At 50.4% G+C, this 6000-nt stretch overlaps 1 protein-coding gene and 1 long non-coding RNA gene across 2 annotated transcripts in view; one reads left to right on the top strand and one right to left on the bottom strand.

The window, feature by feature from the left end:
* Positions 1-6000, bottom strand: part of LOC116541508 — a 15100-nt gene that overhangs the window by 8204 nt on the left and 896 nt on the right. Inside the window, exon 2 of the long non-coding RNA XR_004264840.1 lies at positions 2302-2306. This is a non-coding gene — a long non-coding RNA (uncharacterized LOC116541508). The remainder of the gene's footprint in view (positions 1-2301; positions 2307-6000) is intronic.
* SLC1A6 (solute carrier family 1 member 6) overlaps positions 5002-6000 on the top strand; it is a 25162-nt gene continuing 24163 nt past the window's right edge. Inside the window, exon 1 of the mRNA XM_032265718.1 lies at positions 5002-5782. The gene's annotated coding sequence lies outside the window, so the exon portion shown is untranslated. The remainder of the gene's footprint in view (positions 5783-6000) is intronic.

Below are 6000 nucleotides of genomic sequence, written 5' to 3'. Positions count from 1 at the left end.
ACTCAGCTCACAGCCCACCCGCACCCAAGCATCCTGTCTGCAGGCACAAGCAGCATGACCTTATAAAACTTCCCCTCCAGCCCCTGCCTCTTTGCAGACAGCAGACAGCCTTCCTTCTGCTGTCTTACCCATTGCATCCTTGCAATGCATGTCCCCCTTTCTTTAATAAATATGCCTTTTAAAACTCACTCCTGTCTTGGTAAATTCCTTTAACCCCTGCACGCAGGCCTCAAACAGCTGCTGACCATGACATCTCTCACTAAGACAGAGTTACCAGGGTGGGACCAGGCCTCCCCTACCAGTACAATGCTGGACAAAAAGCACATGTTAATATGTGTTGATGAAATACCCAGGGATAAGAAGGAGACTGATTTTTAAAAAAATTTTAAAACACACGTAAGATAAAATCGACCATTTGAAAGTTGATGGTTCCGTGACATTTAGTACATTCGCACTGGTGTGCTGCCATCATCATGATCAAGTTTGAGTACAGTTTTCATCTCCCCAGAAGGAAAGCCTGTGCCCATCAGCACTCACTCTCCATCGCCCCCGACTCCAGCCCTGGGCAACCACTAATTGGGTGTCTGTCTTTATGGATTTACCTGTGCTGGATATTTTATATAAATATAAATGCATACTGAATTTGGGAGGAGGTATCCTGAATCCCTCATTTCTGACTTCCCCTTTTGATCGCCCCTGAAATTCTGCTTTTAGACACTTCACTTGCATATCAGGACACTCTGGTAATGAAAGAGGGGGATCAGGAGGGGGAGACCTGACCCTCCTCCTACATCCCCCTGCTCCCTCTGTGGCCCTGGGAACGGTGGGGAAGCTGTTAGCCGATAATGAGACCCCCTCTCCCTTAATGACTCTGGGGGATGCGGGGATGCCTCAGGCTAGATCTGCCCTAATTAATTAATAGGGAGCGTTTCCCACAGAGGAATTAGCCTCGATTCCTCGGTCTCAGGCTCTTCTTGGCTCAGCTCATGTTCAAGTTCCACCTTGCAGCCTGGGCAGTCGTCTGGGGCAGCCTGGGGATGCTCCGTCAGCACTGCCTGCACTCCTAATGCTAGGGCCAGAGTTAGAGCCTCTGGTCAGAGTGGACCTGGGGTGGCTTTAGCATAAAGACAAATGTGGGCTCAAATCTGACCCCACTCATTTTTTTTTTTTTTTTTTTTTGAGACAGAGTCTTGCTCAGTAGCCGAGGCTGGAGTACAGTGGCACAATCTCAGCTCACTGGCACCTCCACCTCCGTCTGAGTTCAAGTGATTCTCCTGCCTCAGTCTCCCAAGTAACTGGGTTTACAGGTGTGTACCACCACGCCCGGCTAATTTTTGTATTTTTAGTAGAGATGGGGTTTCACCATGTTGGCCAGGCTGGTCTTGAACTCCTGACCTCAGGTGGTCTGACTGCCTCAGCCTCCCAAAGTGCTGGGATTACATGCGTGAGCCACCATGCCCAGCCCTAACCCTGATCTTCATTAATTCTGAGGCCTGCTGCTTAACCTCTTTGAGCCCATTCTATATCTGTAAAAGGGAGCTGGCAGCCTTTACTGTTGAGAGAGCAACAGATCCATGACACCATGATGAGGCTGAGACACCAGTCCCGCATGCAAAATATAAGGTAGCACCAAAAAACTCAGTGACTAAGCCAAATAATATTCCAACGTTAATAATTTAAAAAAACCTCACCAAATTGATGCAAAAAAAAAAATCCATGGTTGAACAAAACAGCAGAATGTTCAAGATAGAATCAGTAAGAGTGTTGAACTGAGCCATACAGGAGCCTAAAAAGCAGAAGGCACTGGGCGCAGTGGCTCACGCCTGTAATCCCAGCACTTTGGGAGGCTGAGGCTAGTGGATCACCTGAGGTCAGGAGTTCGAGACCAGCCTGACCAACATGGTGAAACCCTGTCTCTACTAAAAATACAAAAATTAGCCAGACTTGGAGGTGGGCGCCTGTAATCACAGCTACTCAAGAGGCTGAGGCAGGAGAATCGCTTGAACCTGGGAGGTGGAGGTTGCAGTGAGCTTAGATCGCTCCACTGCACTCCAGCCTAGGGGACAGAGCAAGACTCTGTCTCAAAAATAAAATAAAATAAAAAGCAGAAGGAAAAGTGAGGAACTTTGGTCCTGTCTTTATTTAACATGTTGATCTATTTTGTTCATTGTGGATTTTTTGCATTCATTTTGATTTCTAAAAATGTTGCATTGAAACATTATTTTTCTTTAATACTGAGGTTTTTTGGCACTCCTTTCCTTTTGTTTTATTGAAGTGAAAGTTGTGTAATGTGCAATTAACTTTTTCTTTTTGATACAGTCTCTCTCTGTCACCCAGGTTGGAGTATAGTGGCAATATCTCAGCTCAATGCAACATCCTCCTCTTGGGTTTAGGCAATTCTTGTGTCTCAGCCTCCCGAGTAGCTGGGATTACAGGCGTGCACCACCGTACCTGGCTAAGTTTTGTATTTTTAGTCACAGACTCTGAGGACAGTTTTAGATTTACATAAAAAATGAAGGATAATACAGACAGTTCCCATATACTCTCGACTTAATTTCACTTGTTATTAATATCTTACTTTAGTATGGCACATTCCTACAATTACCATATTGTAATATTGATACATTATTATATTGATACATTATTAACAAAATATTATTGATATGGATAGTTTTTGTTTTTGTTTTTTTGAGACAGAATCTCACTCTGGTGTCCAGACTAGAGTGCAGTGGCACAATCTTGGCTTACTGCAACCTCTGCCTCCCAGGTTCATGTGATTTTCTTGCCTCAGGCTCCTGGGTAGCTGGGATTACAGGCACCTGCCTCCATGCCTGGGCTAATTTTGTATTTTTAGTAGAAACGGGGTTTCATCATGTTGGCCAGCCTGATCTCGAGCTCCTGACCTCTAGTGATCTGCCCACCTTGGCCTTCCAAAGGGCAGGGAATACAGGTGTTGTGCCACCATGCCCGGCCAATGTGGATACATTATTATTAACAAAAGCCCATGCTCTATTCAGATTTCCTCATTTTTTTCCTTATATCCTTTTTCTGTTCTAGGATCTCACATTACATCTGGTTGTCATATCTTCTTAGACTCCTCTTGCCTCTGACAGTTTCTGAGACACTCCTTATTTTCTCATTTTCTTATTTTATTTTACTTCTTTAGAGACAGGGTCTTGCTCTGTTGCCCAGGCTGGAGTGCAGTGGCACATAGTTCACTGCAGCCTCAACCTCCTGGGCTCAAGAGGTCCTCCAGCCTCAGCCTCCTGAGTATCTGGGACTACAGGCACCCACCACCAAAACCTGCTCCGGACGTTCCTTAATTTTTAATGACTGTTTTGAAGAGGACTGTGCAGATAGATTATAGGATTCCTCTCTTTTGAAGTTTATCTGACATTTTTCTCATGCTTAGACTTGAGTTAGGGTTTCTTTGGGATCCTCCCTGATTGTTACGGGTGTAAAGGATTTGCAAGACCCAATCGCCGGGGAACTATTACTATTTTATTTACTTACTATTTTTTGTGACAGACCAAGGGTCCTGTTGTCTTCACTGCTGAATTTCTAGCCTCTGGCACAGCCGGGTGTACAGGAAGTATTTGTGGAGTGAATGACTGTAAGAGACAGGAGTTCAGGAGCAGCTCTAGGTTCAAGAAGGATGCAGAATCAACCAAGCACAGCGAGCGACTGAAGCAGAAGGAGTGAGAAGGTTGCAGGGAGGGCTTGCCAACGTGTTCCGGGGGAACCTGATGTCAAAGACAGAGATTCAGCCTTGGCCATACATTGGGAGCATTCAAATATGCTGATGCCTGAGTCCCATTTCCAGGGATGCTGATGTCCTTGGTCTACGGTGTGGCTTGGGTATCAGGTTTCTTTTCTTTCTTTTTTAGACAGGGTCTTGCTCTGTTGTCCAGGCTGGAGAGCAGTGGCACAATCACTGTAATCTCAAATTCCCAGCTCAAGTGACCCTCCTGCCTCAGCCTCCTGAGTACTGGGACTATAGGTGTGTGCCCAGCTATTTTTTTGATTTTTTTTTTTTTTTTTTAAATAGAGTCCTGCTATGTTGCTCAGGTTGATCTTGAACTCCTGGGCTCGAGTAATCCTCTCTCCTTGGCCTCCCAATATGCTGGGATTACGGGCACAAGCCACCATGTCAGGCTGGCTTCAGAGTTTTTAAAAGCTCTCCCGGTAATTTTAAAATACAGTTAAGTTTGAGAATCACCTAAGTAGGAGCTGTTGCAAAGAAGCAGAGCCATGGCGATGCATGCAAAGAATTAGAATTGGGGCACCTGTTTCCTGGCTGTGTGACCTTGGACAAGCTATTGAACCTTTCTGAGCACCTGTGCCCTCTCTGAAAATAGAGGAAGTGATAATTACTTCGTAGGAACGTGTAGATTAAATATAACTATTAATAAAAGAGCTTTCAGGAGGTTGCCACCAACACTTAATATCAGCAACAATAATAAAAAAACATTGAACGTGCACTGAGGTTTTATTGTTTGCTTGTTTTTGTTTGTTTTTGATGGAGTCGCGCTCTCTAGCCCAGGCTGGAGTGCAGTGGCACGATCTCGACTCTCTGTAACTTCCGCCTACCGGGTTCAAGCGATTCTCCTGCCTCAGCCTCCCCAGTAGCTGGAATTACAGGCACCCCACCATGCCCCCGCTAATTTTTGTAGAGACGGGGTTTCACCATGTTGGCCAGGCTGGCCTTGAACTCCTGATCTCAAGTGATCCGCCCACCTCGGCCTCCCAAAGTGCTGGAATTACAGGCGTGAGCCACCGCGCCCGGCCTGCACTGAGTTTTTATTCACACGACAGACTTTATGCTCAGATCTTTAAACGGCGTTAGCTCTCAGGAGAGGTGGAAGATGTGGGAAGCAACCAAGTCATTGCCTTTCGAGAAGAAAAGCCAAGTGCACCCTGCCTGCTGTGCTCTAAAGACAGCAAAGAATAATAATTACAATAGAAACAGCGTTATCCATCTCCCATTTGCCCAGTGCTTCGCGCTGGCACGGAACATTTCCAGGCTCACGCGCTTTAATTTTCTGTAGGGTCGGCCAAGTCATCTCCCTTGTTTAGCGGAGGAGGCCAGGCTCAGAGAGGGAGAGGGGTTGGCCCAAGGGCACACAGCGGCCAAGGGCCACCGCCGGAAGGTGCCCCAGCAGGGAGGAGAAGGGGGCAGCGGAGCCCTCGCCCCGGCTGTGACCACTGGGACACTAGAGCCGCGCCTTCCCCAGGCCTCCGCCGAGGCTGCTGGCGAGGGTCCCGCGGTGTCAGGGCCTGGTCCCCGCGCTCTGCCCGGGATGCTGGGGCCTCGGAGGGCTCCGGAGGCGGTTGGTTGGGGGGGGTGGGCGGGGAGGGCGCGGAGGCGCGGCTCCGAGCAGGGGGCGGGGGCTGGATGCTGGAGAGGCCACTCACGCCCGCCCACCTCCCCAACCCCCTCCCTTCTCAAACACGCGGTCCCCCTTCTCCCGTGCGGCTGCCGAGCCTGGGCTGGGCGCGGGGGAGGCGGGGGGCATCGTGTAGGGGATCCCGCCCCCTCCCCCGGCCGCCCGGCGCCCCCACACCCACGTGAGCGCAGGGCCTGCCTGGATCCCGCCGGCAGCACAGCGCGTCCCGGCTCCGCGCCGGTGCCTACAGCGTTCTGTCCCCGCGCCGGCGCTGCACAGTCCCTGGCGGGTCCCTGCGGCCCCGGCCGGGCGCTTCGCCGGGCTCCGGCTCCTGCATCCGGGCGCATCGCGCAGGCCAAGGCGCGGGCAAGCCGCCCCCGCCGCTCCGGACGCCGGTGAGTGGGGGCTCCACGGCTCGGCTGGGGCGCGGGGGTGGCTGGCAGGTGCGGATGCGAGGCGCGCCGGGCTCACTCTGGGGGCAGGCGTGGGAGGCGCTCCCTGCCACCGCTTTTCTCCTGGTCATTCCGGTGAGTTTCCTATCACCTTAGTTATCCCTGGGTCTCCCTGCCCGTCACCCCACCTCCCCAACCCGTGGCCTCCGCTCACCCGCATG

Source organism: Sapajus apella, unplaced genomic scaffold (assembly GCF_009761245.1).
Source record: "Sapajus apella isolate SASKATOON/1434 unplaced genomic scaffold, GSC_monkey_1.0 scaffold152, whole genome shotgun sequence".
Classification (NCBI taxonomy): Eukaryota; Metazoa; Chordata; class Mammalia; order Primates; family Cebidae; genus Sapajus; species Sapajus apella.
The sequence above is the reverse complement of the archived record's forward strand: the minus strand, read 5'-3'. Positions and strand labels throughout refer to the sequence as shown.